The following is a 27,653-nucleotide window of genomic DNA, read 5'->3' on the forward strand; positions in this document are numbered from 1 at the left end:
TATCGAGATGATATTACGGAAGTATTACTTATAGAGGGATATCGATCTCGAGATGGATATATTGTTAAAACGCATTCTCAGATATGAGGAATCCAATTTCAATCTTTGCGCGATTGAATTTCTCCGTAATCATATTTTACCTTCCATTATGTAAACTATTCTTGCAGAATGCTATTCGATCGCACTCGCGCTCTCTCTCTCTCTCTCTCTCTCTCTCTCTCTCTCTCTCTTCTTTCTCTGGAAAATTTTAGAAGCCTACTTTTCAGTTTAGTGTAGAAGAGTCTACTTTGCGTTACATAAAAGCCAGATGTGCAGACGCATCATAAATGCAAATGGGTTGGAGATTCTTTTCTCGATAGAAAAGGAATCCGGGCAACGCTCTTTCTATAATATATGATTCGAAAAATTGCGCGAGCTATTTAAGTTTCTGCCTCGTGCGATTATCCGATATATCGCGAAATGAAATAAATCATCTCAGCGGGAAAAAAAGGTTCTTATATTCCGAAAACATTTTGTGGCATTTATATATATAGATTCCCGTTACAATATCAAATAGAATCATTTCACCGGCAAGAAAATCGTAACGGTAAAGATACCACATGGTCGTTCTTATTTCTAAGCTTAGTTCGAAGAGAACGAAATTGTCTAAGCGGACAATTCTTTTATGTCACAAACGGTAATAAGCTTTCTAACATGATTATTTTACTGAAATTGAAAATGGATATATATGCGTTCAAACTGCTATGCTCCCTTTTATTTTATACATTTGGCGAAATAATTAAATAATCTCTATTTGCACGCTGGAGAAAAATATACCTTTCTATTTTGTTTTTCGAACAGAAGAATAAAAGCGCGATATTCGCAGGTGGTGGTCTCCTACTGTGTGCTTTTTCGTAACGCATTTATTAACTTTTCGTTCGCCCGATTGCATCCAATATTCCGCGTAAACTCGGGATAATCCGGGTCCAGATGCAATCCGGGTCCAGATGCAATCCGGCCCTCAAGTATTTCATTAGAAGGATTTAAATCTCGCATTTCCCTGCCATGTAACCGCGGTACATTTACATGTAAATCCCGCGGCTCGCTTTAAGCCTCGCATCTCGAGCCGTTTATGTCCAGACCGCGGAGTGCGAGTGAGTGACGCACATCGCCATCAAATATTCTTCGCGGTTCCCCGAGCCTCCGCCGCCGCCGGCATTATCTTTGTCCGTCTTGTTTCCGCCTTTCGTTCCTGTTTCTCGTCGCGAAATGGCCGCGAAGTTTCTCAACGTCGAGTGCGCGCCGCGTCACTCATGCATTTATTCGTCCTAATTACGGGGGACGCGGGAACCGCAAGAACCGTTCAGAAATTCTATCGTCCCCCTCCCCCCCCCCACCTCCTTTCTCGCGCCCCGTGTCCGCCCCGAGTCGAAATGTCATTCGCTCGTTTTCGGTAAGATAAAGGGAAAACACGGACGTCTTGGAAGCGGTTAAGCGGAAAGAGAGGAGAGAAACTTACTCGCGGGATGAATAAACTTTTCTCCTGTGGCGTTGCCTTCAACCGGGCGGGCATATAGCCGGCGAGAGAAAATAATTCAAGACGACGTTATTACGACGGAGAATAAGGAATAAGTCGCCGAGTGCGTCGTAATATTATAATGACGTCGTTGGCATGCGAAGCTTATTGTTAGGGAGAGTGAATTTGCAGATCTTTTTTTACGGGCGACGCTATTAAACGATACGCTGAATAATCGTGTGTCATGAAAAAGTATTGCGATAGTTAAATTTGATGGTGCTCCGATCGTTAAATGTATGTTTAGAGTCTACGATAGAGGCTCTAAAATAGATATTTGATTGTTTAATCGTGTCTTTCTATAAGTGCATAATTTTAATATAACTTATTTGGATCAGTGAAAGATATATGTCGATCACTTTAGATAATTAAGTTTTAAAATTGAAAATCCTTTTTAAGCTAAAAGTATTTATATATTTAATATGTATATATATATTTAATTAAAAAGGAGGAAATGTATATTTCCGACTTATAAATTTATCAGAGTTCCCATTCTTTTGCACAATTGGAGAACAATTGGATAAAAACTTCGAATCCATTTTAACTTTTGTTGACTGTAAAAGTTCAACTCGATTTTAATATTTTATTTTCTACAGTAGAAGTAATTAAAATGCCTTGTATATTTAATTTTTATAAAATGATATATATATATATATATATATATATATATATATAAAACAGAACGATATGTAATAGAAACAGCTCATTCTTTCTTTTGCGCAATTCATGTTGGCTTTGCTAACAAATTGCGTTAGCAAAATTGCATTTCTGTAAGATTGCGCGAATTCACGTTTTAATATATCATGCTGCTTGCTGTAATTCGCTGTAATTCGATTGATCCTTATCTGGATTTTAACTGGAGATGTCTTATGGCAGCAGTTTCTTTCGCGAGGTAAAAGAAGACGCGCGCGTCTACGTGGAATTGCTAGGAAAATTGTCGCGAGAAAATTACTCGTTGAACGAGCTTTTTCAACAAACTACCTAGGACTCATTTTAAGCTTTGCGACAAAAATGTCGCAACCAGTTCTCGGATTACTGCCATGATTATACAGGATGTTCTAAGCTCAGTGACTCCTCTTTCACTGTTGATTCTTTTGATGGAAATGCTGAGCAAACTCATCATCATTTTTATCGAGTATTCTATTTTTAATATTCGACGTTAAAATGATCTTTATATCTGTAATAGAGATAAAATATTAATTATATTTAATCGGATAAGAAATAAAATGAGAGATTTCATTAATATTTATATCACTAGAGTTTAATTTTTAAGGATATTTTTATTTTTAATCTATCGAATTAGGTGTGATTTATTTTTCAATTTATTTATGGGAGAAACCAACTTTAGGTTATAACCACGGTGGAACTCGATATAAGTTTGGGACATGGTGTGTTTTATTAAACAATAGCCTGCGGTCGTAGTAAAGGCGTACAAACATATACGTGCGTAAAACATATTTACTATCGTCAAATTAATTCGCTCCGCGTTTCCATTATAACCGCATGTAGAGTTTCTCCTACAGGATGCATATAGTTCGTTATAAATTTCGCCAGGTGACCTGGATCCTAGTGCTGCGATGCACCAGGATAACCCGGTTGCCGACTTAATTTTGAGCGGCTTTAAACGTTTTGTTATTTCGAGACGCCTCTTTAATGCTTCGCTATTGCAACGCAATCGTTTTGATTTTACAGAGTAACTCGTTGATAATGAGTTTAAATTGTTCCCCTGCGTAAGATTTACCGTATATATGGCACACTCTACTTGCGAATTGATAATTTTCTACTTTTATTAGTTATTCCTAATTATAGAGTGACAAATCTCTAAAGATAAATAGAAAAAAAAATTGGAAAATTAATTTCACGTTATCAGAGAGATAATTAAAAATTAAAATTATGGCATATCGTGAAATTAAAAGATTTTTATTGTCAAACGTCCAAAGAATTCTGTTATCACATTTATTTTAAATATCTTCAATTTTAGAATCTTAAATTACTTCCTTGCGTAGGATAGGATGACAAATTTCTAAAAATAAATAGAAAAAAATGGAAAATTAATTTTACATAATAAAAGCGAGATAATTAATGTTAAAAGTTAGAAAAATTATGGCAAATCGTGCGTGGATTTTTAAACATTCAAAGAATTCTATATCACATTAATGTCTCCAATCTTAGAATTTTTTGCTTGATGATAAAAATCTTACGATCCATGTATGATTTGCTATAGTCTTTTAAATCTTTATATTAAATCACATATGATTCGATACGAAAGATATCAATATTCTCGTTTTTAGCTTTTTTTTATATAAGCTTTATTATCTTACATAAATGGTAAAACTTGTGTATTGGGAGAACAAACACGGCGATGAATATTTACGATTCTATCTCACGGAATCCCGAGGAAGGGGCGCGCGAACGAAACGGAACGAAACGTACAAATTGCTGCGAATCACATCGCGTAGATGGGAAAGGGGGAATTGGAATTAGAAAAGAAAAAAAAAAAATGGCAAATCTGCAGCGCGCGGTAGAAATCGCGATAGACGGCAGCGGCGAGAAGTCGTCGCGAGAGGAAGGAAAAAGCCGCGTCGCACGTCCTAAGGACCGCACCGTCGTCGTGTAACAAGATCTCTCTCGATCGATCGCGCACGGCGCTCGTTTATCACGAAGCGGACGTTTTTGCAGGCTCGATATCGCGTCGATATCGCGTCTCGCTTTCCAGCAGGAGCGGCTGCGACACGACGCGACGCGACGCGACGCGTCGTGTGTGGATTGTACGCGATCGCCGATCGTGACTCGCGGAAATGTCACGCTAAAAGTCGACGACTGTAATTTACGGCGAGCATCCTCCCTATCCTCCTACGTGCGAACAATACGAGACGCGATGGTCGACTCGCCGACGAAATTTGACGTAGTCGCGGTCGCGACTATAAAATTCCTCGCCGTGTGTCGCCATTTGCGCTCTATTCGCGATGTTAATTATTGGGTCCACGATATTGGCACTAGAACCGAACGAGGAGAATTATCGTGCGTGTAGAAACGAAACGTTTCAAACGTTCGGACAGGTTTTTACGTTTCACACACCGCGAAACGTTACGTCGCGTTGCTTTCACGTGACGCGGATTTATCGTATCTGCGCTTAATCGAATCCGATCCAGTTTGTATAACGTGTTTTACGTGTAATCACGGCGCGCGCACAGATATTAGCTTTCGATGAATAACACGCGAGAAATGATATTTAATCGTATAAGCAAATATTCAATTACAATTGAATATGGCATACATATGACATATTTCGCGGGCTCGCGAAATTTCGTCGGTTTTGGATCAATATTGGCGCGAGGGTTTCATTATTGCGCTAATATTCAATTACATGCGGTGGCATTTTTATCTTTGTACCCGAATGACGCCAGTCCGCGAAATCAATCATGTGCAGGTGCGTCGTTGTCAGCGAAAATTATTCGTTTTTAGTGTTACCTTTACGTTCCTACACGATTCGTTTAACGGGCTGTTAAAATAGAAGTAATGATTCAATAATTCGAAGCTCCCGGAGCTGTATAAATAATTCTCGCCGACGAAAGCCTCGAAGATCGACCAGCTTCTCCCTTGCAAACTCTCGAAGGGGTAGCGAGTCAAGGTAAAAGAAAGAAATAATCCTTTATTGGAGTACCTTAACTCGATCTTTCGGAAGGAAAGCTCGTCGGAATGAGGGAAAGTAAAAGGGGAGAATTGTAGATTTTCGTGTATTTTATTGGCAATATGCACACAATGATTCCATGCGGAATACGTGTTGGAATCGCGTTGCAGTTCGTCGATGGCACGGTTTTTTTTTTTTTTTTTGCTTTACGGATAAAGCTCTCTTGGGCGATCCGTTTCGTTTCGTTGACATTTAAATAAACGGTGATACATCCGTGACGCTCCCAGCCCGTATCGCTCGTCTCTTAATTCCCTTAATATTTGAACACAATGTAGGAAAGGCTACCGTCATGTTTTTGTCTGTCTTTTAAAATTGATGTAGCGAGTCTGTATCGCTGTTTTCTGTCCGATGGTGTAAAATATTATTCACATTTTACACCATCTGATATATTTGCTCTACAATATGAAAGATATGTTTTTAAATGCATTTCTTGTGCATTATTTCTTTCGCATAAAATTTTAATTTACTTTAAATGTATATAAAAAAATTATATATTTTTTTTTTATAATTGAAGTAGTACACTACGTTTGTAAAATTTTATATTAATAAAAATTGCATTTGGCATCATAATGGAATATAAATAATAGATAAATAACGGCGGAACCACGTATGCAACGCTCTAATAATTATGTACGGGACAGTTTTTTAATGATTTGATCGATTAATCTTCATAAATCACAATTTGATAATACGCTCCAGTGGCATTCGTTCCTCTTTGAGGTCAACTGTAAGTCGATCGAGAAGAGGATTCTTGCTCCAATCTCAATATCTCCGTTTTCCAATCTTTCGAGAGAAGCGCGGCAATAACAATGAAGCTCCTCAAACGATTACGAGAAAGCACAGGTGCATTCTGTTATCATTTCCGGTCGATCGAGTGGTCTATTGAGACCCCGCCACGGATCTTGATCGAAACTCGAATAAAATGGATCTAGAAAGTTAGATTCTTCGGTTTCCGGCTCTTTTCACTAAATCATAATCGTGATCGATGAGGTTTTTTATCATAACTTCTCACTTTGGCATAATTTTATTTGCGATATTGTTACTTAAGGAGGAAAAAATACTTGGGACCGCATTAAAAGACATCTCACTATCATTCGACAATAATTTATATTTCACAGAAGTGTCGAAACATTTAATCTCATTATCCTGTTTTTTTATCTTGAATGTTACATCTTTTCCAATATTATTATATGGAAAGAATAATTTATTGGAACATATAACAAGTTGGTCGACTATACAAATTTGAAAATAATTTTTTTCGATCGTTAAAATATTTATTTAGGATGCTTGGTTTAATTATTAGAAGATCGGAAATTTTTTAGTAATTATTATCATGTTTGAGCGTTTTGCGTGATTATTTAATCCATACAATGAAATTCTACATATGAATTTCTTTGAAAATTTATTACTATTTTATATCTTTTTAATTTTTAATTATTTACTCGTCTGCAGTCTAATTTCGACTGCAAAATATTAATATAAATTTCTCTTGTTTTAACATCTGTAATGAATAATCTTGAACAATATCAAAAGATACCATTGTTATTTCATGTTTGATTAACTGAAACAATTGCTGCATGAATATTCTCTTACGGTGTACAGAACATCTGTCTACTTCAATTATGCCATTTTTTTTCTTCAACTTTATAACGTGCAGTAAAAAATCCTTTACGTATAACGTGAATACATCCGAATGTATTCTGTCATAAACTAGAACAGTACGACAATATTGGCATTGCCATGACACTAACTTCGCAGACTATTACATCGACAAATATCATCAATAATTTTAATTAATTTAAAAAAAAAACATATCTTCAATAACCACCTTTTTTTCACTCAAAATTCTGACCGTAAAAATAGTAAGAATTTTTAAAATTTGATGAAATTTTAAAGAAATGTTTAATAAATTCTGTGATATGCTAATGTACTGTGTTTCTAAAATGAAGTTTTACATTTTTATATAAAATATTTTTTATTAATTTTTTTGCTGACTGATTCTATCTATTATATATAATTGGATTTTTTAATATCTTAAAAAAAATGTCCTAGCGTTAATTTATCATATGGCAGGTCTTTTATATTATTTTTGAATGAACGTGAGTTATGAAACTGCCAGTTTATATTATTATTTTACACACACACACACACACACAAATTGCAAACTTTATGGATCAGATAAATGTATAAAAGCATCTGAATATTGATTGAAGTCGAATAAATTTTTTGATATTTTCTTTTCGATTGTAACGACGGGACTTTATCTTCCTTGTCGAACGTATTTCCGTTTTGTGAGGCTTATCCGTGATACCATTATCCGGAACAATTGCAGTTCGCGTATCCATTACCACGTACACGGTTATCCACGTGCATCTCAGGAATGTAACTTTCTATTGCAACTATTTCGTTGGTTATGGAAATTAGTATGTATCTCGAGTTTTATTACTGACTCAATTTTCCTTTGATTGAACAATATGACATTTCTATATTTTGTTATTCTACATTTTGAATTAGATATTATTATTAAAATAATATTTGTGGATTATATATGTCTGTAGCATTCTTTTTAATTAATGCTTGATAATATGTAATAATATTAATTAATAATAATAATAATAATAATACATGTCCAAGACATAATATTTCAGAGACTGTACTATTTATTGAATTATATTTACAGTGAGTTGCAAAATCCATTTTTAACGAAAAATATAATATGAATTCTTGGAAATTTTACATTAGTATGAGTATGGAATACACAGATACGAGTTATATTGTCAATTTTTGATTTTTCCATTTTTACGTGATACTATATGACACCATATGATATGTTGGAAGTATAATACACATTTTTGCGATTCCAAGTATTCATGTATCCGTGTCACGTAATTTTCGTATGAACGTGAGCCCGTAGTAGATTATTATTAATTTCGGATTTTTTTATTATCGTGCCACGTGACTCCCTTTTTTCCAGCGGTACTGAGAATTCGATAAGATGAAAGGCACCTCGTAAGCGATGCGGAAATACGGGAGAAACGTGATTCGCTGTCCGGAAATATTGGACGCGTGTGCTTAGAATTTCGGCGCAACTGCTATATCGCGAACGTAGTGTAGTTACCAACGTGTGTGGAAGTAATTGATTGCCGAGGTGGTGTACGAAGCATTGCATGCGTTAAATTAAAATTGGGGATCTCAGTGAGAAAAAGTGGTGCATGTGAGCGCTTCAAAGTATGTAGGCCAATCGGAGTGTATACGAGAGAATGCTTTTTTTCTGCTAATACATATTTTCTCTCGTGCTCTTTTGCATTTTCATAAATACATTAAAATATGGGGAAATTATCCTTTCGAGTGGAACTAATTTTATATGTGTATTTTGTATTCAAATTACGCATTTTCGTTCCTCTGTCTTTTTTTTCTCGCGAATCTCGCGAAGGTTTTCATACGATTGTTTAGAAAAGGATACGAAAAGATTTCTGACGTTCCAAAAGACCGCTCTGAAAAGGAATTCTTTGAATGATTTACTATTCGGCTGACCCCGATTCGGTCAGTTCTTTTCATCTCATTCTTTTCATCATTTTTTTATTCGCGCTTTTCTAACCATCGGCTTGCCCGCTTCCTTCCGGTATACCTTCCGGTTTTACTTTTCTTCTCGTTCGAATTTACGGTTGTTCTCGAAATATTGTTAGCTTGTTCCGTTTTCCAAGCTACAAGATACACTGAATCTTTGTTGATATATTCAGTGATATCACCGATGGTAATCGGTGATCGTAAGATTTCAGGATATCCAAAAAATATGCGATGTTTTTTTTTTTTCTTAGAAATTGAACCGGATCCTTTTTAAATAAATATGAATTTTAGAATATTCTTTGAGAGAAATATTACTATATTAGAATTTTTATTGATAAATGTCTAATAATAAAATTATTATCAGGACAATAAATGTATATAATTTTATGTGATTAAAAATTTTTAGTATTTTTAATAAGATTTTAATTTTAGTTACAAAAGTTTAATGTTGAGTAAGAGTTGTGGGAAATTGTGTTGACTTTCATTCTACGTATATTTATTTCTCGATGCAAAAACAAAAAGACTTTATTTTTCATGGCGTAAAGTTTTGAGTATTTCTTGATTGAAGTTACAATGGAATTTCTCTTACTCTCCACTTTTCGAGTTGAGTTCATTAATCCTGATAACGGACAAGACGGAAGGCTTTAGTGTACAAGCACATTTCCATTATATCATACTACAAATTTAGCGGCGAATGTTGCGATTTATCAAGGCCGCATTTATCATCCGTAGTGCGAAGCGATTCATTATTTCCACCATAGGACTTCTACCATAGGACCGGGACTTCCGGAAGTTGCGCGCGGAGAATTCCCGAACAAAACTCGGTAAACGCTCGTCAAACTGTCCGGACTTTCTCGCCTGCTTGAAAAATAAAGGAAGTAAGGTAGTTAAGCGTGGCCGAGAATGCCCCTTCCGGTAGATCAAGCGTAATTTAGAAATTTAATTTGAAAAGTTTCTAGGATTTACGATCCACTCGGAAATGAAATCTGCGAACTCTCCATAAAGTCGTTAGTAAAAATCTAGTAACGTGATTCGATAAACAAAGGTTCCTTAAAAATCGAAAATTCCCTCTTTCCCTCTTTCCCGAGAGAACAACGAGCTCGTGCTACTCGAAAAGCTCTCGTGCTCTCTGATTATATTGTATTGTCAATATTTTCAGAGATAAAACTGCATGAAATTCAATTGTCAAAAGTAATAGATAATTTGGATCATGACGCAATTACAAAAGACAGCATGAATATTAATGCACGTTTAATTGTGAATTAAATGGAGGTGTATTTACATATTATATATGAATAATACAAATTTTACGCTAGTTAGGTAAAATTATAAGTTATACACTGCTGCTTGTTTGTGAGCTTTTTTTATTCGCATATGATTAACATTTTTTACATAATAACAAACATAAATTATTTTAAGCGTGTACACGCTTAATTTTTTGAGAGTATCATTACGTAATTGTTAAATATTTATCTCATATTATTTATAATTATCACCGCATGATATTATTATGATAAATACTCCTGCCTTTTTTGTAATCGTTTAAACATTTGCATTTGCAATTTGCATTTGATAAACGCCCGTGCAATATTACAGAATATAAGATCCGCAAATTCAATCCTAGCAAACTGAATGGTAGCATTACGTCAGAGCGATGACACTTCCGTCGTGCGTAGTCATCGCGTTCGCACGGAAGGGAACGTTCGAATCGACCTACGTTTGCGACGACTTACGACGGCGGTGGCGTCGATTTATGAGGGTTAATTTGCGCGCGATTGAAAGTTTGTAACGCAGCTGCAAGTGCCACGCACGAATGTGCGTGGCGATTCGATTAGAGTGTTACGTGTCGACGCGCCTAATTCGGAAGCCGAAAGCGTTGCTCGTGCGCGCGCGTGCGAAAACCCAGAGATTTTCCATTTTCGATCACGGTCCTTCTACGCGATAACTTCCATATATGCGACGGGTACATAGTGCGCGCCCCACGGCCTTTCCAATTACAGTCGGTTTGCAGTTGCAGTTTCGCCCGCAGTTGCGCCCGGTTGCACACACGGAACTGTCGAAATTCGCGAGATAGAATTTATGGCGCTATCCGTTTCGACCGTTGGACGATTGATTGATCCGATCCCCCCCGTTTGCAGTTCTTTCATCTATTGACTTAGATCCAATCACGGAATTCGCGCAGGCTCCTGCAATCGAACGCGCGAAGAAATCAAAGATTGCGAAAAAAAAAAAAAACGAAAAAAAATAAAAAAGGAAATATTGACGGCGCGGATTGTCGGAGCGTATATCCTCCTCGGCGATACGGCCAATACGCGGTGGCCTAATTTTTAACAATCTCGAAAATTGATTTTTCTTCCGGCGAAGCGCCTCCTTTCCCATTTTATTACCATCGACAACGTTTCGTGCGAGCCGAGTATTGAAAGATTCAATGTACACGCACAGCCGGCATAAATACATAAATTCGCAGTTGTTCCGCGCTGAATGCATATCGCGCGGAGTGCGCAATTACGTTACGTAAGCTCGCGCGAGCGAAAACGCGCGCCGTCGACGTTTCCGCGTCGCGCAGAAGTGTGGCATTTACCTTTACCACTCGGCAAACACCTCTGCGGAGGTAGCACACATTCGGGGAAATAATAATCGTGATTTCTGACGTGCGCATATATGTATATGTGTGCACGCGCGCAATGTTGTTAACAACGCGAGCATACAAGCCGCAACATTTTCCGCCGGCGAAAATAATCGTTGAGTGGAAGCCGCCGGCTATTTTCGCTGCGCCGCCATATCCGGCTCGTAATTAATTCGCACGAATGCGACCGAACGGTCTCGCGAGAAATCGCGCGGCACGTACTACGACGTGTGTGCAGCTAACTGCATTTCGCGTCTCGATTCGCACAGCTGCAACTGCGAAAACCGCATTCTCACGCGCCGCGCTCGGGCAGCAGCGGTGCCTCAATTTCTCTCTCTCTCTCTCTCTCTCTCGCTCGCTCTGTTTTTCATTCATGGCAGCGACGATAATGTGGGAGGAAGATAACAAGGAAAGATACCGCGGCAGAAGTCCGCGATCAAATTCTTATGCGGTGATTTTCGTGTCGATCCCCGCGATTTCCATCCCGGAGCCATTCTTGCGGATTCACCTTGTGAAATCCCTTGGCTGTCGTTGCGCCTCGCTTTATCGAACGTCGAGCGACGCGGACGGAATCTTCGTCTCCGTCCGGTCAATCGATCGAGAGGTAAAATGAAAAATAAAGCGCAAAGTATACGTCTCGAAGTTCTCCAGGTTTCATATGCGCGCTCGATGGGGTTTTAACCGAGAGACTCGCGCGTTAGATTAGATTCTTCGAATCTAATTTAAATTCTCCGCAAGGAGCTCGTACGGTGCCCACCCATTTTGGAAGCTGGCTATGAAGTCGGACGTCTCAGTTATGCAGATTAAAGTGAATCTCAGGCTCCAAGAATGTGTGTAATACAATATCTCGAAGTGAATTTGAAGGAAATTTTAATCTCCCTTTCCGCGTTGCATGTTGCAATTGCCTTGCAAGGGAAGATATATATTTTTCTTTTTAAATTTATGATCGTCTTATTAGATGATACTGGTAAATGCAAAGAGGGAGGGAAAATTGAAAAATAAACAAACAACTCTTAAACTGATTTATTCTGTTGTGACATAATATATACATAAAAAATTATATTTAATCTTTTTTCCCTGTTGTTTTGCAGGTAAAACTATCACGCCAAAACGCCACATCGAATAGCACATATTGTAAGTAATTACTAAAATTTTATTATATTAGTATTTTGCGAATTAACGTAATATTGAACATAATATCGGAAATTATTATTGAACATATTATTTAACATATTATATTCATTAAATTGAATATCAATACGCTGTATATGAAATAATTTTTGAAAATTTATTAAACATACATATGTTATGGAAAAGCGATATTTATTTTAGCAGCTTTAATCTTAAAAATTATTATGAGCTCTGCGAGACCATTGAAATTAATGCAATTTTATATATTCCGTTCAATATATACAGCGTTCTGAGCGTAAACGACTTTAAAGAGATAACGCGGATGACGCAAAATGATTTCCTTTCGGCGTCGACGTAATCCAGTGCTTGAGTAATTTTTAATCCCTTGCGCATTTAATCCGACTTGATCCTGGGATGAGTTTAGAGAACGCTTTCTCGTTACAGAGTTAGCAGATCGATTTTTCCGTGGACTGTCTCGCAAAAACTTTAATCTGATCCTCGCCTCTTTGCTTAGAGTAAAATAAGTGAGGTCGGCCTATATAATGCTGCGGACCGTAAGATTGAACACGTATTAAAAGAAAAAAATCGAATGGAATTACACATCTCATAAATATTCAATTAGTTCGCAAACGTGCTGTCAGACCGAAGTCTCAGATTAATGAACATATACAGAATAGACATTCTTACCGGGGTACATAAATGTACCATTTAATTATCGCCCAGGGCATTTCTGTCATTAGTTTCCAGCATGTAGCGTTAATTAGAACATTAAGACTCGAAAGAGATAGATAAAAAAGGAAAGAGCGAGGTAAAAAAAAACCTTCTGTAATAAAAAAATATATTTGTATATGTGTACGTTCCGTGTGCTGAGTTGAGAGAAAATTAGCTTTAATTTATCAAAGGTTTTTTGTGATTAAAATCGAGGTTAATGAATCCACGGCGTGCTGTATGAAAAGTTTTTTGCTATTATGTAAATATAATACAATTTAAAATAACCCCGCAGATATTCGTGGCGTTTCGAAGTAAGTAACAGTTAAATGAAAGGCTATTTTTCCAGTGGAGAAATAATATATATCACTGCGAAAGGATTATCAGATAATGGTTATTTGAATATCGAGCATCATAAATGTATTTTCCTACCTTTAAAACGTTCATGTGCCGCAACGTTTTACCTCTCTTTCCCTCGTTATTACCTCTCTCTTTTGTCTAAGGAAACTAAGACTTTTGTCTTATATAGAAGCCGTTAATATTCCATCGACTGAGTAAACGTAATGAAATGTAATTATGTATTTCTTTAACGATCCTTGAATTTCGGTATATAATTTCGTGTACATTTCTCGTGTTTCTATCGTGTTTCTATTTCGTATTCAAAATATGTAAAGTCACGCTTTTTTGTTGTTTGAAATGTAATTCGCTCATTGTTAGGTCATTAAAGAGCGCGCGATAATAAAGAAATTGTCAGCATGTAAAATGAGCATGTAAAACGAAAGGCAAACTGCGATAAGCTTCTACATCCTAATTATCGGAAATGTACGGAGTAGAAAATACAATGTTAAATATTTTATATAAATTTAATATCAGTAAATATTTCGCGCTCTTTGTGCGGTGGAGAGCTGCTTGGCGTTTGATTTTCGCGATTTGGCTTACGGCATCGTATGGTCGTGTTTACATTAGATCGTTGTAATCATTCGCACAGTGAGACTTGACCCGGCAATGCAACGGCGGTGAACAGGTCGCCGTTACATTATTATTTATCGAAATGAAATCGTTGCCGATGGTTATTGGAATTAGCAATCAGCTAATTCCAATCACGCAATTAATTCTTACGATTGGCAATTTGTAAGCGCAATTCGGAACGATTGTTACTCATGCAAAAGCCGATTGTGCTGCGTTTGTGTATCCGTATAAGGGTAGATGGTGATAGGGGGAGTTGATTTTCCCTGAGAATTTCCTTTTTCTCGGATTTGAAAATACACCGTCTCGCATTCCTTTTGTCGGACAAAGAAGTCTGGAGGCCGTACGAAGAATTGCGCGCTCGCTTTTGCAAGGACGAAATCTGAGAAAGAAAGGCCTTGGCAACATCAGGAAAACGTCAGATTGCGAAATGAATAATTTATTATGCCATTTTGTTATTTGCGTCGAATTTATCTTTTTAATTTTTTATTTTATGCGTACATTTTATACTACAATCATTTGTTAAATGTAAATTATTTTGGTATGATTATAATTGGAACAATGCAAGTCGTATCAACAAACGAACTTATAAAGTGTCCGAGTAACGATGTGCGAAGCGAGTGACAAATCGCTAAATGTGAGGCCGCAATGACACGCGGGTGAATAAAAATTCATGCTAATTGCATTAACGGTCGCGCATCATAAAAGGAAACAGAACAAACGAGAAGTGGCTGACGGCAGCTGGTACGATGCACCAAATCCAGCAGGAAGAAAACTAGCTTTAATCCTCTTATGTTCGTCGCAGGAAAATGGTTTTCCACCTGCCGGAAAATGGTTTTCTTTGCTTGACCTTAAACCCGACAGTAACACGCAGACACTGAAGTACGATAGAAGTACGTTGACTTTTCGCGGACGCACAGTTTCTCAAAATGCAAAGTCGCATAGGAAACGATATCGCGTAAAAATTGTTTTATCCTATTCAATCAAAAGAATAGAATAACAATATTTGCAAAAGGGGATGCTGCGTCCCGATAAAATTGATTTTATAATAGAGAAATATTTTTATAACGACTTTTTTTTTTTTTAGAAAAATGTACATGCAATGTAAAAATGTTACATATCGATTTACATTATCTCGCAGGTTTCTCTCGATTTATATTAGGTAGGATTTTATGTAGCCCTCGTAAAAAAACCGTCCGGAAGTTATAATTAATTACTGTTCGCGTTAAAAAGGGTGTAAATATCGATTAGCACGTTGGGATCGTCGAGCCAAGTGCGGTGAAATATGGGGACGAAAGTTGATGCGGTCCGAGGGAAGTTTCTTCCTTTCGTTTTCTCTCCTCTCTTTATCATAAAGAATTTGGACGGTACACTTTTGTACAGGAGAATTTTCATTCTCACGCTGAATTGGAAGTTAGAAATTAAGCGGACATTTCGAAGTAGGACTTTGCTGGCCGAGTTGTCGTTGTTGAAGTTGTTTTTACGTACTTCCGCCCGGCGAGCGCACAATATAAATTTAATTCGCGAAATAAAGAAAGGAGCGTTGAAAGTTTTCAATAATATCACATAGTCCCTGCTTCTCTCGTTTCAAAAGATATGACGCTAATTGCGACTGATATATTTCAATCCGGTTCTCGCAGAGATCTGAGAATTAAAGGTCGCGAGAGAAAAGAAAGAAAAAGAGAGAAAAGAAACATTTAAATGCTGTTACAGACAGCTTTCATGTAGTTGTTAATAAATATAGAAATAATTGCTTTTATGAAAATTAATGAAATTCTTCTGTGATTACTGCATAAAATATACTAATGCGAGCACGTGACGCGGGCGTTTTTAATCTAATTATTACGAAAGGAGATCTGGGGAAAAAGTCCGTAAATCTCGCGCTGTTACGTAACGGTGACATAGAGAATGGGCGCAGTAGACACTCACGGAAATAACTTTCAAAGCTACGTAGAAGCGCAAACGTGAGCATTTTACAATCTCGCGGATGAGACACGGATCTTGCTGAATTTTTTCTGCGATTTTTAGAATACGAAAAAGTTGACATTGTTCACGAGAGAGAGAGAGAGAGAAAGATAGAGAGAGAAACATACCGCTTCACATGTAAATTCTTTTATTTCACGCATATTGGATAACTCGATTCAGTTATTAGCCTTATTTAAAAGTGTAATAACGTGACATGTTCTCAATAATGTTATAGAACCTTTTTATACATTTGTGTGAAAGGCGCGTTATAATTCGCGATGACGTTTCAATAGAACGCAGCGAGATGTAAAAATAATTGCATAGAATAAAAATGAAAAATCAATTCTAGAGGTGCGTTGCATTGAAATTTACGTCTCCGCTCGGTCTTTTTAATATATTATACAATTGTTGGGAATTGTTAAATTGTTGCGAAACCGCAAGGGGAACCCAATCCTTTGCCTCCGCAGATCGTTTCCCTTCTCGTCGGGACATTCTTAAATCTTATCGCGCAGCAGCAGTCCGGCGGATAGCGGCCTTGAGGTGAATTGAAAACGGATCGGTGGCACGAGAGGACAAGTACGAGAAAGGTTCGCGAGATCGTAGGTGAGTAGGTATTGGGCAAAGCCATCTCGAGGGGAGGGATTTCCTGGGAGAAAATCGTGCGATTGAATTAGAATCGAGGATATTCGTAGTATTCGTAGGAACGCGAAAAAGGAAGCAAAGAGAAGTAGGATACAGGATAGAATGCACGTATGCATGAATGTGTGTGTGTGTGTGTGTGTGTGTGTGTGTGTGTGTGTGTGTATTTTTATATATATATATATGTGTGAGTATATGTAAGGAGAGAAAAGAAAACAGAACGCGTGAAAAGCTAGTCGTGGGAAAAGTGAAAAGCGCGACGAGAATTCTTTGTGCGCGTCCCGACGATATGGAACGGATAGTAAAAAAAAAAAAAAGGAATATTTTAATAGTATCGCCCGAAGATATTTTTATAATGGAAAAAATTTTAATAATTTTGCAGATATGTAAATATTGAAAAAGGATAGAAAGAGTATGTTTAACTATGAATGCGGTTTGAGAAATGTATCTGTTGTTGTTTTATGATATCTATTATATTTAATTGTTGTAAATGATTTTAGCTTAGCTTGATTCTGGAAATTTAATCCCGATAAATAAATTCATGAAAGAAAATTAAAATAATAAATCACAATTATATGAATAAGAGATATTTTTTATTAGTGTTAAAATAGAAAAAAGTATAAAAAATTGTAATTATTGTTATTATTATTAAATTAAGAATAAAAAATAAATTAATTGTTGAATATTTAGTTTTGCAAAAGGAAGTTGTTATAAGTTTGAATAGAAAATATTTTATATAATTTATAATAAAATATAATGAATCTTCTGTTATGAATTTGCCAGCTTCTCATTTGACATCACTGTAATTGCGATTGTAATCATGTATTGTCACGTGATTATGCTGTCTATTATGCGATAAAGCCGCATTTGTCATGTTAATTATGAACAACAACGCAAATCAATTCTCATAGAATTATTACGTAACACTTTCATCGGTATAAATTGTTCGCACAATGAAACCTCGAAAGCGTATTGTAATTCGACATTATTTTCCATGGTTCCTTTTTTTTCTCGCGTGTATAGCTGGACATTTTTTTGAACCGACAAAAATTTCGCGTATTGCAAAAACCTTTTAAGTATGATAAACACGAAATTTAACTTTAGTGCGCGGGATTAAATGGACAATTAAAAAAGGACATATCATGCGACATTAGCGTGCGGTCGCTGTCCTCGCGCACTTGCTAATTAAATCCCTTGCCTTGCAAATTAGTCCTTTGGCGAAAGGAGACGGAACGTCAGTTGCAGGAAGCTCGTAGGATAGCCTTTCTCCTCTATATATCTGTCGTCGGTGCGTCGTGGTGGCTTCCTTTTCATTAAAATTGAAATTTCCGCACAAAAGCGATATGTAAGCGAACATACCCTAGACATTTTGTCAGATATGCAACATTAATTAATGCTTATTTGTTAATCAACATAAAGAAATTCGATTTTAATAATTAATAGATTTTTGTAAACACGTTACAAAAAAATTACAATTTAATTTAAGAAATATGCTAAATATTTATTATCTTTAATATGTAAATACAATTTGTACACAATTTATTTTATACAGTTTATGAAAAATTAGTAATGTTTTTCATGATTTCAACAACAAAATAGAATTATTTGTTATAGCGTTTCTGTGTTTCTTTTTTTTTTAACAACTGAAAAGCGAGAACTCATATTCTTAATTGTTTGTTGCTGATGATAATGTAATAATTTATTGCGATATTAATTCACGGTTGTTTAAAAGTGTGAGTTGGGCGGACTCCACACTCGCTTGAAATAAAACGCGTCGTAATCGCACACCCGAGCGTGTCTCGAAATGCCACAAACGCCGGAAATCTTCCGAATGAAGAAATTCCGAGGTTGCATTTCCGCGTCGGCGATGATTCCGGTCTCTGCCGCATGATTTTAATTTGCAGCGGGCACTCGCAGGTGTTCCGATGGAGAATCAACGAGACCGTAAGAGCTTTTATTCACCGGGATCCATTACGCTTCTCGCGAATGCTACGGGGATTATGAATAATTCGAAAGTATTTGCTTTTCCGACACCACCGACTGAATTTAATAATGGATGGATAGAGGAGCCGGAAATGAGTGGTCTTCGTTATTGGCTAACGAGTACCGCTCGTTCGAACATCCACACACGTTTTGTTTATAGTTAGAAGCCACAAATCGATTGGTCGATATAGGAGTACAAAATCGATATCTTAATAATAAATGTGTAAGTCATGGCATCTCGATAAGTTTCGTCGAAGAATAACAAGAAGAGCAATTCTCTGCAATTCAATCTTTGGATTTTTTTTTTTTTATATGAATCTCTCTTAGATATGAGAGATGTGATTAAGATATGATAGAAAAACGTGGATTCTTTGTATAGAAAAATGCCGATTAAACATTTGTTTTTATATTAAATATTCGACATATTTATGTATAGATTTGAAACATTCGTTGTTTTTTATGATTTTAATATTCAACTAATTTAGATATAATGCTATTAAAACAATCTTTAAAAATGTTAAATTATCACAATTTGTTAATTTTTTACGATAAATATAATTGATTTTAAAAATAATTTTGCATTTATTTTATTGAAATATGAACGTAATAGTATCACAATTGTGTTAGTTTAACATATTTATTTTATTGTTAAAAATTTGGGATCGTTTGAGATTGGGACATGCGATACAAGTTAAATTCAATACATTTATTTAATAATCAACAAATTTTTTTTTAATAATCAGAGACATCAATTTTGCTTTAAATATAAAATACAATTATCTGGTGGAAATTATAGTTCCTGTTGTTTGCACGTAAAATTTGGAATGATATAATCTTTAATCGGTCTCTTCCATAGCGTATATCAAGTTAAATTGTCTCGTTATAATATTCATAAAGTCGTTATAATATTATATGACGATAATTCGGATGCAAAATTGGTAAATAAAACGGATATCTTGCATATTATATCCAGTACTAAAAATACACGTGTGTACTGGTCAAGCGTAATTAAGAATGTAATTAGAGAGCTCGGTAACGATATTAATGGAGTTATCGGAAATGTAATTAAGATATATATCATGTCACGTCATATTTAAAATATAAGATCCATTTGGAATTATTTAGATTTTCCCCCTTTATCTATTTATGCAAGCTGATGGTGTCTGTTTTTTGCAAATTAATTGAATAAATTTAGAGAAGAGGAAAAGAATATATTAATAGTGAGCATAAAATACTTGATGCGAGGATCGATAATTTATGTTTTATCATAAACTATATAAAATATTTTTAGGTAGACGGCTTTTAATAGCTGCGTTTTTTTCCATTTGTGCTTTGGTAGATATATATTTAATTTTTTTTATTTTTTACTAACTGTATATATGTAATCAGATGGTTAATGACTTACCTTCTTTTCTTTTTATGTCAAACATTTATTTATTACTTTAATATGAAATTCCTTAAATATGCAATAAATCTTGTAAATATAAAATATATTTTATATCTATTTAAAATGCATTACTTTTGAAAGGAATTAAAAATCTTACTTGACGTAATGGCTTAGACATAATAGACAGGAATAAAGAATAAGGAATTAAATATAAAGAACTAAAAAAAAAAGGGGGAATTAGTTTTAGTAACACAAAGGAATATCGGATGTTCTTTTCTTGATCGGAAGCATTTTTTTATTTCTAATTTTTTATGTTTAATTCCTTTTTTTCGTTTGCGGTGTTTCGGAGCTACTCATTTTTCTCCAGTGAACAGATTTCTGTGATATCAACCGTGTCGCGAAATTGTTCGCGCACGTTCGCCAGGTGGCACTACTGGTCGTGTCTCAAGCTCGCGCGCAAAATTATTTTGAATTCGTCAATGGCTCTCACAATCGTTCGCAATCATGCGGAGAATACAGCGTGGTCTCCGTCTGCTGGATCGAAAATCATTCGATGAGTCGTTTAGGATCATCCGTCTGCGTAACATTCGGATGAATTATGAGCTGAATCACGAGTGGGAGGAATTAACTCGCGAGATCTGGGTAGGTGATGCAGAATTCGCTTCTCAATCGCGTTTTTAGTCGCGACGTACTTTTCACGTCGACAAATTCGAGCGCGATATTTATATGGCGTCCACGCGAAAATGGGCCTTGCATACGTTTGCGAGAAGCACAAAATCGCATGTGATCGTTATATAAAAATTGCATTGGACGAAGACTCATTTTTCCGGATGAGAAAATGAGATGCGAATGATATTTTCTTCAGTTTCACTAATGTTAACTATTGCTGTGCGCGTTGCTTAATATCAGTCGTTGTGAATTATTTTAAAATTAACAGCCGCATCTCTCAGATTTTAAAATAGAGCTGATAATAGTCTCGAGAAACATCTGATTCGCTCTTTTTAGACAGAGGAAATATTAGAAACAAGAATAGATATTAAATTTGGAAAATGAAGATAATAAATGTAAAGTACAATGGGCGCAAGTAAATATAAAATATTAGCTTCACGTTATATTTACTTATGTCCATTTTAATCTCTTTTTAATTTCATTTTCATTTCCAATATTTATTCTTAGACCCTGTGCACAATGAAAGAAATATTAAGAACAGGAATAAGCATCAAATAATTAAATTTTAAATACAATTAAATTTTGAAAATGAAGATTCGGAATAAAGCTTGGAATTTTCATTTCCAAAATTTAATATTTATTCCGTTTCCTAATATTTTCTCCATTGTGCTGACGGCGCCATCCACCGTGAATTTTGAAAACGCAGCGCACCATGGGGTTGTCGATAAACGTCTCGGCGCATATCGATAACACAGCTCTCTTTGTATCCTTCTCCTCTCATCTAACAATATTCCAATCTTTTATTTTATTTTTTATCGCCGATGACTTTTTTCGCACGCGTGCGATTAATCAGCAATTAACGAGTCACGAGTAAGAAATAAAGTTGTACTTCGCGCTTTGATCCGCCGACGCAGATCGATTCCGGCATTCGTTGGGGGATGACCAGTGGTTATAACTGGGGTAGTGTTGAAAATCGATCGGAAACAATGGAAACCGATTATTTGAGGATGTTCAACCGTGTGGAAGCTGCGTTAACAAACCGGAATTACACGGTGGAATAAACACCCGTTGAAATTCCGCGGTGGCAACGCGGATCGCCTTATCGACTAGAATCACGTGATATTCAAGCGAGAGATGTCAGGCTGATCTTGAAAGGTAGAATTTCCTGTGACAAGAATTCAGACGATGAGATATTGATTTTGTTTAAGGACGACGATTACTTAATTCAATTAGATTTTATTAAATTGCAAAAATATTTTTTTAAGAAGAAGCATAAAGTGAGTAAAGTATAATCTTGATTAGTATAAATCGCTAATAAAATAAACACGTATATTATTTCACAAAATCATCTCATATTTTCTTGTTATAAAATGTTCAGATGTGACGAGCAATTAGTTATATGTTAATTTATATGATGACGGTTTGCCTTAATCTTTAGGATTTAGACACAATGAAAAGACACAATGAAAAAGGGAACGAGAAATTAAAAATATTATGAATTAAATTTTGACATATAGAAATCTATATTTCAATAAGAAGTACTTAGATATTCTTGATCGAAAAATAATTTTCTGTTTCTATTTCTTTATGTTAAATCTCTTTTTCGTATTCTCGTTTATCATGCCCAAGCTCTTGTTATGAGAATTCTAGAAAAATAATCTTGGGAAAGAGATCCCTTTCCCGCAGGGATGGCTGATCCGCACAGTCATTTGGGCTTAGCAAACCCACGGACCCCGAGCTTGACATATTGCGGTCACTTGTATGTATGTATATTTACACATTTACATACATTTATCTCTCTTTACTCTTTTTCTCTTTAGAATAATTATAATTACAAAAAAAGTACAGTATTCATGAAAAGCGCTTTGATCTGCTGCACGGAATGCACATTTCCGATCTCTTTGATGCTTAAAGAGCTCTTTATGTGATAAATATTACGCAGCTATTAAATGTTATAAGTTGGAAAATTGATATTAAACTTATCGAGAAATCCAAGTCTGTAGATACATTTATTTGTGGCTATTGATTTTTTTCATAAGGCTTAAAATGTATTCACTTTTAATGTAATAATCTAATCGTTGTTAAGTTTATCGCTAGATTTATCACAGAGATTTTGGATAAATTCAAACAAATATCTATTGGGCATAGCACTGGCGATAGTTCTGTCTGTATTTGACTTTAACGGAAACGTAATGGAAAGTTCCATTGCCCAATTAACTGGAAATAGTTCGCGATGACTCAGCGAAAGTAATCTACTGTCCCTGAAACGCTTTTAAAACGCGTTATCGCATTACGATATCGCAGTAATTGAAATTTCTCCTTCTCTGAAAAATTGTGATTTTTTTTTTTTTAAAAAAAGTGCGTTAGATAATTTTTTGCGAATAACGAGAGCTACAAAATGCTCAACGTAATTACTTTATATATCTAATCCGTGTAATAAATATTGTTAATATATTTAATACTTTTACTCTCAAAAAGTAGATCCTTATGTATCCTTTATAATTTTGTCATTAATATAGATTTATTAATGACTGTATTATCGAAAAACTCTACCATAAGTTAATCTCTCCAACAGAAAACCTTCAAAAATAAATTCGTTCTTTTTCCTTTTTTCTATTAAATTACTTTGGCAATTCGTGGCAATTTTTTTGAATACTTTTTTTTAGTAAAAATGTGCCTTATTATGCTCTGATCGATTGGCCTACGCAGACAAGACGGAGAGTTCTCCCTTCTCGAGAACAATTGAGAGATTATCGCTTATTTTCGGCTAGAAACCCGCGTTTGTTCTCTCCCCCCCGGCGCGCGCCATTGATTTTAATTCGGGGGACTCTCTCCATGGCGTTGCCGAGGCGTGGTGAAGCTCACGATTGAAACAACTGACCGATTCGCCAAATATACGCGCCGCGTATATTTAGCTGGAAAATTGAATCCGTGCCAGAGGATACAGTCCTGTAATCCGATCCTCTCTCTGTGGGCGAACGGGGACGTTTTCCGCGGCGTTTTTCCCGCAGGATCTACACTCGCCCGCCCGCGTCATCCGCCCGAAAATAATTATTCTTATCGAAGGGCCGCGGGGGCGAAAGAACCGAATTACGCCCGTGGCCCCTGGGCGAAAACGAGGGGATCACGGGGACAATTTGTGTTTTCGCATCTCGCGCGACGCGAAATTTCCTACCGCCTTCAATAACATGTCGGATTATACAACGTGTGTGGCAGCGTGTAACATTTGACTTTATAATTGCGACATGCATCAGTTGCGGGTTAATATTGACAGAATACATTAGTTTGATGTCGCGCTACTTTTACGCCACGAAGGTTTCCAGCTCTTTTCCACATTTTAACTTTTTAATTCTCGACATTGAATATCTTAGCAGGCCGGCATGAAACTTTCGTCAAAGTAAAATCCGCGTGGAATGAAATGAAAAGTGAACTTTCATGTGTCCGTAGAAATGAGATCTTTTTTTTTTTTTTTTAATCTTCGACGTTACGTCGCCATTAATTAAAAATCACGCTGAAAATACACGTCTTGAATTAACTTTAAATTAATCTCAAAGAACCTTTCATTAAAATTTTTCTCGATACGAGCGGTATATATTAAGATTAGATTACTCTTTCTCGCGTCCCACCTTTTTAATCGAATCAGACGGCTGTCACTCGTGTCGGAAATAGATCTATATCCATCGAGAAAAATGTGTAGGAGGCACACGATCGCTCGGATATGCGAAAGGCCATAGGGATAATTAATATCATGCTAATTACGCGCTTATCGCGGAACTCACGAGCTGTTATACGCTTCTGTGAATTTCAGCCTGCATGTAAATATTTCCCGATCCATTTTTGTCCGAAGGAGCTTTGATGTGAATTTTCGAACTTTGCCTTTTCGCCGTTTACACGAAAGATCCAAGGCGCGCGTTTAAACACAGCCGTGTTTACGCGCCTGTTAAGATCTTTTCCTAATCTGAACACCACCGGATGGTATGTGTATACTTATCTCAAGAGAAATATACTTATCATAAATTTTTGACTGACAGGAAACAGATATATCTAACAGAATGTGAAAAAGATGGGGATTATGGCGTCACATACAGAATTTATGTGAAAATTTTTCAGCTATTCCGATCGGACAGGAGAGAAATTGAGAGATATGTCCAAAAGTAGATATAAATATCGTAGTGGAAAGCTAATAATTTATTAATTTTCAATAACTCACATTGATGTAGAATTAGGTCACGTTGATCCGACTCATGATCCAAAAGCAAGTTTACTTTATAATCAAATATTTCCCGAATATAGTTTAAGAATAAAAATATATAAAGTAAATATATATAAAGAAAAGGGACGTATAGAAATATCTTTTTAGTACGTGCGAATATATGAGAAGTTTATTTTTACATATTTAAACACGAAAAGAAAATATATAAGAGAAATATATGATTAGAAATATATAAATAAATAGAATTAATTTTAATTATAGAAAATTTTTAGTATGCAAAATGAAATTATTATATCTCTCCGCAGTGCAATATTGAATTTTAATTTTAAATCTATTATATATAATTAATTTTCCGAAAAGTGCTTGGTCAGACAGGGAAATACTCGTCTCGAAGTTGCTCGAGATAAATTTGTTACGTTTCTTATTTCTCCGACTTGCTCCGGAACGCAGACAGCTCGGAATTCGTGGTGCTTTTTTTGCAGCGGACTGCCGCCTTCTTGGATTTTATTTTGCAGCTGCGTCTAAAGAAACATTCGACCTTAGCGGGAGAGCCAATCCGTCAAAGCGTCGTTGCACTTGTCTTACGATTTGCAAAAAGTTTTACACTCACATTCCTGCTATTCTTAGTCAGCAAATAACTCCTACGGTAGCTTTGTTTCTTTGTATGCCGTAATGAAAATATAGAAGCAAAAGCATCGAAGGGCTTCGATTTGATCGCATTTGAAACATCACAAGTCTCATTGTACTCTTTTTTTTTTTTTTTATCTTAAATATTTGTAAACGCGTTTGAAACGACTTAAACATTCTTATACCAATAATAAGTTTCGAGAAATTTATCATTTAACTTTGCTTTTAAACGTGACATACCATTTATTTTCCCTCGGATCGTACAATAATTACATCCACAGTTATCTAATTGAATCTGACCTGACCTGAACGTGAGATCCTGAGATAAAGTGAGAGCGATGTTTTGCACATTTAATAAAGACAGGAGGAGTTTCTCGTTATATACTTTATTAAGAGCGCGGCGCGTTATATTTCTAATATTATTATCGACATTACGAACTTTGCGCCGCGGATAGAAGCTGCCACACGCGCTGCCGTATTTTACCCGCGCAATATGCATTTTAAGGGGAAAAAGAGCGCGAGCGTGTCCGCCCCTCGCGCGAGATAAAACATTCGTGGCCGTGCATCGCGTGCTCGCCACCACCGCCGAGCTGTCCTCGTTAATCTGGTCGTCGTGTGTAGCCTTAAGGTCGTCATGATATATCGGAAACAGTTGTAAAACCGCGTAAACTAACTATGAAAAACTTCAAAAGGCTCGCGACATTAGCATTACGGTTCCGGCATTAAACGTGTTTTGTACGCGTTTCACCAGGGAGATTAAGCGCTTTTCTCGGTCAAATCATCGTTTTAAAAGAATTCAGACGGCATGCGCGTCTTAATGAATGCATCTGCGTTTGAATCTGCGTTTGAACGTGGTTCGCCCGCGCTATATATAAATTTCGCTATATTACACGCTCTTATATTTCTTCCCCTTTCATTACGAACTAAATTTAAAGAGATTGAGATCTCGTAAATTTTTTAAGTATTGTATGATGTTTAATCTGATTTGTCCTTAGCATCCTAATGCTCTATTTGACGCAGATATTTTACGTTTTTTTTTTTTTTTTTTTTTTTTATTTCAGTCTCCTTAAGCCGCGTGGAAGTCCGAGTTAAATAAAGAGCCATATCTCTTTGCTCAGGTTTCATTTTAGAACTCTTACTGAAAATTAATTATTCTGTCGCAACCTTGGCACTCTTCGTGACATTGCACGACTGACACGCGGATGAGACATTGCAGGTGTAAACCAAACCATCGTATCCGCGTGACGGTATTTTTCGCGACTAACTTTAGATTATCCGAAATATCATCCCTCGGTACATATATATGTGGAGGAGGACGGAATATTCCGAGTCTTTTGAAATATTTTATCAATAATTCCACGCCCATTAAAAATTGCTTTAATTATATCGGCGACTAACAGTCCCGCTCGCGTGAAAGGCGAGTGCCTTACCGCGACGGTTACGAATTGAATTCTCAAGACGTTTATGGTACTTTGAAGAGCTTTTAAAATCGTAATGCCGCGCATCTATTAAGCTGACGGGCCATTAAGGAGGGAAAACTCTCTCTCTCTCTCTCTCTCTCTCTCTCTCTCTCTCTCTCGCCGCAATTACGTGACCGATCCTTTAAAGAGGCGCACGCGTCGCGCGTGAACGACGACGTTTAAATCGTTGGCTGGCAAGCGTAATTTTTTTGAGAGCCTTTGAAAACGGTTTCGAACAAGAACGAAGGCATTCCGGAGTTTTATATCGTATAACTTTCTCTGGGACTGGTCGCGAGCGTTAAAATTGATACGGGAATCGCATTTTTTTTTTGAATATCACTGGTCTGTCCGCGAAATTGTTCTGTAAATTAATTCCGTCTGTTTTGAGAGAGACGCAGGTGCAACGTCAAACATCCGCCGATTCGCGACAGTCCACTATCGCTGCTGATCAATATCGATTAGAGGACCG

At 36.2% G+C, this 27,653-nt stretch overlaps 1 protein-coding gene across 3 annotated transcripts in view; it reads left to right on the top strand.

The window, feature by feature from the left end:
* The window catches only part of LOC105431819 (RNA binding protein fox-1 homolog 2), a 266,891-nt gene that overhangs the window by 86,067 nt on the left and 153,171 nt on the right, over positions 1-27,653 (top strand). For all 3 annotated transcript variants that reach the window (XM_089074930.1, XM_089074932.1, XM_089074931.1), the window contains one exon: positions 12,528-12,570. The gene's annotated coding sequence lies outside the window, so the exon portion shown is untranslated. The remainder of the gene's footprint in view (positions 1-12,527; positions 12,571-27,653) is intronic.

This window comes from Pogonomyrmex barbatus, unplaced genomic scaffold (genome assembly GCF_055798465.1).
Source record: "Pogonomyrmex barbatus isolate J1 unplaced genomic scaffold, ASM5579846v1 scaffold18, whole genome shotgun sequence".
NCBI lineage: Eukaryota > Metazoa > Arthropoda > Insecta > Hymenoptera > Formicidae > Pogonomyrmex > Pogonomyrmex barbatus.